Consider the following 6,816-nt stretch of genomic DNA (forward strand, 5'->3'; position numbering starts at 1 on the left):
ATTAACAGATGAGTAGAGGGCCTGAACAGACATTTTTCCAAAGAGGACATACAGATGGCCAATAGACATACACAAAGAAAGATGTTCAACGTCACTAATCATCAGAGAAATGCAAGTAAAAACAACAGTGAGATACCACCTCACACCTGTCAGAATGATTATCATCAATAAATCAACAAACAAGTGTTGGCGAGGATGTGGAGAAGGGGAACACTCATGCATTCTTGGTGAGGTTGCACATTGGTGCAGCCACTATGGAAATCAGTTTGGAGATTCCTCAAAAAATTAAAAATGGAACTACCTTATGACCCAGCAATTCCACTTCTGGGTACTTATCTAAAGAACTCCAAAACACTAATTTGAAAAGATATGTACGTCCCTATGGTCACTGCAGCGCTATTTACAACAGCCAAAATACGGAAGCAACCTAAGTGCCCATCAATATAAGACTCGGTAAAGAAGAAGTGGTATGTACATACAACGGAATATTATGCAGCAATAAAAAATTGAAATCTTACCGTTTGTGACAACATGGATGGACCTAGAGGGTATTATTCTAAGTAAAATAAGTCAGACAGAGAAAGACAAATACCATATGATATCACTTACTTGTGGAATCTAAAGAACAAAATAAACAAAGAAAACAAACACACTCATAGATACAGAGAACAAACTGATGGTTGTCATTTGGGAGGGGGTTGGGGGTTGGGTGAAAAAGGTGAAGGGATTAGAAAGTACAAATTGGTAGTTACAAAATAGTCACAGGGATGTAAAATACAGCATAGGGAATTCTGTCAATAATATTGTAATAACTATGTATAGTGCCAAGTGGGTACTAGACTAGTCAGGGGGGATAAATTCATAAATTATATAAATATATAGCCACTATGCTGTACACCTGAAACTAATATAAAATAATATTGAGTGTCAACTATAATTGAAAAATAAAAAAATAAGAAAAATTCAAAATAAAATAAAATAAAGCATTATAAAGTTGAAATCTCTTTGTCTTCCATCCCCAATCCACCAGTCCCCCATACCAATCTGGTGGGCACTATCAGAGGTTTGGTTTCTAATCCACTATTTATACATTTACATGAACACATATGTTTTCATAAACAATTTATACTATTGTTTTATATGTTTATATAAAATATACATAATAGTACCCTACTGCTTGTATCATTTTGCAACTTATTGCTTGTTTTAAACATTACTATGTTTTGGAGGTCTATGTTGAAATATTAAAATCTAGTTTATTCCTTTTAATAGCTATCAGCATTTTGTTACATGAATACAGTAAATTTTTTATGCCTTCTCTTTCTCCTGTTGATGGACACTAAGGTTGTCCTAAACAATACTGCAATAGAAGCACTCACACAAATTTCTAGTTCTCATACACGCACTCAAGCTCTTCTAAGATGTTTACCTAGAAGTGGAATGGCTGGGTGGTACCAGGGGCATGTTTAGTTTTATCATATATTGACAAATTATTTTCTGAAACTGTTGTACCAGTTTACACTCTCACTGGCAATGCATTTAGTACCTGCTTTTCTGTACCTTTTTCAACACTGGATATGGGCGCCAGACTTAAGTCTTTACTAATGTGTAAGCAAGGGTATCTTCTTATTTCAGTTTGTATTTCCCCAATTTGCTAGTGCCATCTAGCACCGTCTTATGTTTATTAGCTGTTTGGGTTTCTTTTCTTGTGAAGTGCCTGGTCATGAACTTTGCAAACCTTTTTTTCCTATTAATTTATTTGTGGAGTTTCTTTCTTATTCATTTTAAAGAGAAATCCATTTTGGATGTGAATCTTTTGACTGTTATTTGACCATTGCAGATATCTTTTTCTTTAACCATTGTCAAGTTCATTATCACATTTTTTAAGGATGGACATGCAACATCAGTTCCAAATGGGTAAAGAGTTTTATTCTTTTTTAATCCTATGCAAGGTGGCATATATAGTCTCTATAATTAGGTGAACAGCCATAAAGAGCTTTTGCAGCTATAAGTAAAAATTTCCCTCCAAAGGCCGTTAAGTTTCTCCTCTAAACTTGGAGAGTAGCTCCCTCGTGGCATCTTGGGAGTTGATGGAGATAAATTCTATAGCTAGGTGAGCAAAACAAGGGAAATGGGCTTTCTTTTTACAAACCAGGAGCTGAGCAGGTTCTACACTTCCCCAACAGCCTCAAAGTAATTTGAAATTAGTTTCCGTAAGTGTAACTTATCATTTGTTGATCATTGTTCAGGCATGTGATTTGAAATTTTAACTTTGACTACATGGAGCCATTCTACTTCTTTCCTCTCTTACTGAGAGCAGGTTTCAATTATGTAATTATGGTGAAAGAGGGCTGAAGAGTTTTTGCTCTTATGCCTTCATCCTGATTGGATAATGGTTTGCAATGACTGGTTGAGAGCTGTGGAAACACAAACATGAGGCAAAAAGCTTGGATAGCCATATAAATATTTACAAACATACTAGACTATAAACTGTGAGGTGAGGGCCCGTGTTTACCATATTCGTAATGGTTATATCCTCAGCATTCCGCTCAGTTGATAATCCTACTTAGGGGGCATGTGCTGAACTTTCCTAATCCACAACTATTTACTGAATCTCAATTCTGTGTTAGACACTTTGTACTCTAAGTGCTTCGTGTATAATTAAAGTGACCACAATAGATAAAGCCCCTACCCTCATGAAGCTTACATTCTAGTGGCAGTGAGAGATAAGTGACAATAATGACAAGCGATGCAGTGAAATGGGGTAGAGTTGTAGGGTGGTGAAATGGGTGTGGTCTGAGAAGCCCTCTTTGGAGAGGCCATAGTGATTATCAGCAACATTTACTAGATTAGAGATAGAGTGATAGAGACAGATTGAGATACAGAAAACCACAGTGTCAGGGTTCCAAAACAATTATTATTTCCAATTCATCAGGTAAGCTCTGTTTCTTTGCATATTTATTTGGGACAGTTTGTGAGTCTTGGGAAAAAAAATGACTAAAGCATTGATTTTAGGTTAGAAGGTGTGCATGCATTTGTAAAATATGTTCCCTTTCTTTGGGGGATAGTTCACACAGTGAGAGAACAGCTGGCCCCTACAGCTTGGTGTTGGGCTTTGGCTGGACTGTTCATTGCCTAAGTGGCTTGTGTATTTCTGACTATGTATGTGTTTCCTGCAGCCCATTCCACCAGGGTAAGTCTTTCAAGTCCTGTGGTATGTTCGCATCCTGCAGGAACTACAAACCATGGCTCGCCAGATGATTTAACAGAAAAGTATTGAAAACATTTAAAGTACAGCACTGAGTTGTTCATGAGGAGACATTGCGTTTGCACAAACAAAATATTCAGACAATGAAGATCCTCTAGGTCTTGATTTAATGCAGTCTTCCTTCTTGTGCCATTTATTTTGAAAAATCGATTTCAAGTTCTGAACAGCATCTAGTAGGTGTTCACTGTGTCTTGTCCCCTCCCCCCTCACGCCTGCCTAAAGGGAAAAAAGGAATCATGTTTGGTGGTTTAGTTTTATTTTCTTAGCCAAGTACTTAAATCACGAATGTTTCTTAAGTACCTTTTGATGGGTTTCACTGTTTTGTTTATTTTGCTTTAGTCAGTGCAGAAACCTTCAAATTTCCTTCTATAACAAACTTCCCCCCCCCCCCCCGAAGTCATCGTCTGACCTGGCTGATGGAGGCCGTCTGCAGACCTTGCAGCCGGGTTGGTTTTTGCACGGGCTATAACTTCCACACACAAAACTTACAGCCTCTTTGAGGAACCAATTTTCAAGCTAAGAGAACAAACGAAAGTGTTCGCTCATCTTTCGAAAAATATGCGCTTGGTATGTTCGCCACTATTCATTGGGTTCTCAGTAATGAATACAGAATGTGACATCGGTTTTTCACATACAGAGCTTTTTGTCTTAAATTTTTCTGGGATGTTATTTCCTCGTTTGACGTTTTATTTTCCTGATTTATTCATCTTTAACATGCTACAGAAAACCTCCTCCCCCTGTTCTCTCCCTTTTTAAGATGGCTTAGGAATGAAAACCTTGACTTTTGAGGATCCTTTTAGGTTTACTGTCCCCCCCCCATACACCCCCACCCCCACCCCCGTTATTCCTTTCTGCACACTCTTAGCTGGGGCTGCCAGGCTCTGAGCTGAAAGAACCCGTGGCGGGCGAGGAGAGGAGGGTGTCATGTTGGCGACAGGCTCCTGCTGGCGGCCGGCGAGCCCGCCGGGGTTAACGGGGGCACCGGGGTCAGCATCCTCAAAGTTGGGGGCCTTGGGCGGAGCCGAGACGTAGCCGCGGCGACCGCTCCACCAGAGCATCCCGCAGTCCTGCTCCCCCCACAGGGAAAGAATCGCCTAATCTGTCACGATCCCACCCAGATTTTGCTCTTCCCAGCGCCGTCTCCGCGACCCAGCGCGTCGCGGGGCGGACGCAGGCGAAGCGGAGCCGACGAGAGGAAAAGCCCAGGCCTGGGGCAGAGGAGGAATGAGGGGCCGGGAGCCGGGGGGGATTTCCTCCTGCGCTTCCCCCTTCAACGGGAGCGGAAAATGTGATTTGCTGTGCATTCCAGGCGCGGTTCCCTGGGGTGACCTCTCCCAGCCGGCCTGGGCGGGGGGAGCAGACAAAGAGGCGAGGCAGGCGGAGAGGACCCCGCGGGGAGGCAGGAGGGGTGCGGGGGGCGGGGGCAGTACCGGGAAAGGGGGTGGATAGCGGGTCCCGCGGCAGCGACGGCGCCTGGCCAATGGAGAGGCGCGGCCCCGGGCGCCGCGCACGGCCGCCGGCATTTAAACCGGAGACTGCGCGATGCCCCGCACTCGGTGCGCCCACCGCGGACCGGGCGACCCAGTGTGCGGCGAGAGCGTTTCTCTCCATCCGGCTGACCCCGCGCCGAGCCCCGGAGGCTCGGGCCGCGGCCGCACACCGCGCCACGCGTCGAGAGCGCAGCCCCGACGACCCGCCGCACTGACAGGTGAGCGCGGAGGCGCGGGTCAGCGTGTGTTCGTGTGTGTGCGTGTGTGCGTGTGTGTGTGTGTGCGTGTGTGTGCGTGTGTGTGTGTGCGTGTGTGTGTGTGTCCGCGCGCGCGCAGAGGTTTGCAAACCGACTCCCGCGTTCCACTCCGTGCAGACGCGCGGAAGCCCTCGGGGAGCGCAGGCCGAGGTCCCGCGGTCCCTTGGGGTGAACCATGAAGAACCATCACCCGGTCCTTCCTGCCAAGGTCGGGGCTGTGGTGACCTCACTCTGCGTGGTCTGCAGGGTAAGACTGGGAAAGAGAATGTCAAGAACGAGAGAGATGGCCCCGCATCCCATTTTCTCCTCCCGCTAATCGCTCTTGTGGTGCGCATGGCAGCCGCGCCGGCACAGGGTGGGCGTGGAGTCCCGGCTGCGGGAGCGCGGGAGCAGAAGACTGGTGAGCGAAGCAATGGGGAGCAGGGGGCCTGCATCTCAGCCGTAGACGGCGGGGCAAGTTAAGCTGAGCGGGGGGAGTCCCATGTATTTGAGGCGGGGCGCTGGGGCTGGGGACGCCCGTCGCAGTGCTGTGAGTGACCCTGGCGCGGGGCTGGAGGATCCGAAGAATCAGCGGTTGGGCCCATTTGCTCATCCTCAAGGTGAAATGGAGACTCTCACAAGAGCGGAGCCGCGGGATTCGGCTACAGTGGAAGCCCGAGGATCGGGTGACGGACGGGACACTCGGTCCCGGACGCGGAGTTCATCGAGCCCTTCGGCTCACACTGCACACACCCACGAGCTGGCTGCGCACTCGTGGGCGCTCGGTTCCCTGTAATAGGCTTCTCCCGGTACCCGGCGCACTTCGGCTGAGCCGCGGACGTCCAGGCGCCTGGCTGCGACAATCCGCCAGGTTCCACTCCGCGGGTATCCCTTAGTTTATGTCCCAGAGGCCCCCGCCTCGCCTCACTGCGCCTCCCTAGCGACGGACCACCTGAGACTTGGCAGCAGGAGGCTGGTCTTCGTTTCGGACGCCCAGGTTGTCCCTTGTCACCCCCCGCCGCTTGGCTCCCCCCGCTGACCTCGCTGCAGCTCGCGGAGCAAGGCCAGAAACTGAGGGGTATCGGGCTGTCACTTCGTCAGCCAGTTATTTGTAGATTTTAGGCTTGGGAAGAACAGGCGCGCCACCGCGCTGCCATTGCCTTGGGAACCCAGCTCCGCCTTGGGGCGCCCCAACCTGGCGTTTCCCCACGCCGCGCTCTGGCGACAGTCCCCGGGCGAGCCGGGGGGCACACGGAAGGTGACCAAGGCTCTGCAGTAAAGACCTTCCCGCGCGGCCAGAGCTGGCCTGAATGGGATCACGGTCGAACCCGGCTGCCGCCTTCTCCTCCCCTGTTGCCTCCAAACCCCGGCTCTTTTAGACAGAAATATAGCCTCGAAGTTAGGGGTTAAAAATCTCTTCTTAAAAATAGTACAAGGGCAGAGAGGCGACCATCAGTAGGTAATTGGATCTCCTGCTGGAAAGAGCAGATCCGAGCGGTGTGCGCGTCTGTTTATGTTCCTCTTCGAGATGGTGCCAGGACACGAGTTGATTAAAACAATCTATTGTGTTAAGTGGGTCACCAGGGATTTAAACTGTCCCAGGGACCCCAGAGTAGTGGTTTTCTTCTGGCTGTACACACAAGTTAAATAAATAGCGGAGAAGAGGTTAAGATAACCCTCGTTCCAGGGTGAGGAGTCTTCTTTCACCCCAGGGCTTTCCAGCCCTTTCTCTTCTCTTCTCTTCTCTTCTCTTCTCTTCTCTTCTCTTCTCTTCTCTTCTCTTCTCTTCTCTTCTCTTCTCTTCTCTTCTCTTCTCTTCTCT

At 48.0% G+C, this 6,816-nt stretch overlaps 1 protein-coding gene across 1 annotated transcript in view; it reads left to right on the forward strand.

Moving 5' to 3' along the window:
• Positions 1 to 4,722: 4,722 nt before the first annotated feature.
• Positions 4,723 to 6,816, forward strand: part of GREM1 (gremlin 1, DAN family BMP antagonist) — a 13,684-nt gene continuing 11,590 nt past the window's right edge. The window contains exon 1 of the mRNA XM_019649182.1: positions 4,723 to 4,976. The gene's annotated coding sequence lies outside the window, so the exon portion shown is untranslated. The remainder of the gene's footprint in view (positions 4,977 to 6,816) is intronic.

This window comes from Hipposideros armiger, unplaced genomic scaffold (genome assembly GCF_001890085.2).
Source record: "Hipposideros armiger isolate ML-2016 unplaced genomic scaffold, ASM189008v1 scaffold_130, whole genome shotgun sequence".
In the NCBI taxonomy this organism is placed as follows: domain Eukaryota; kingdom Metazoa; phylum Chordata; class Mammalia; order Chiroptera; family Hipposideridae; genus Hipposideros; species Hipposideros armiger.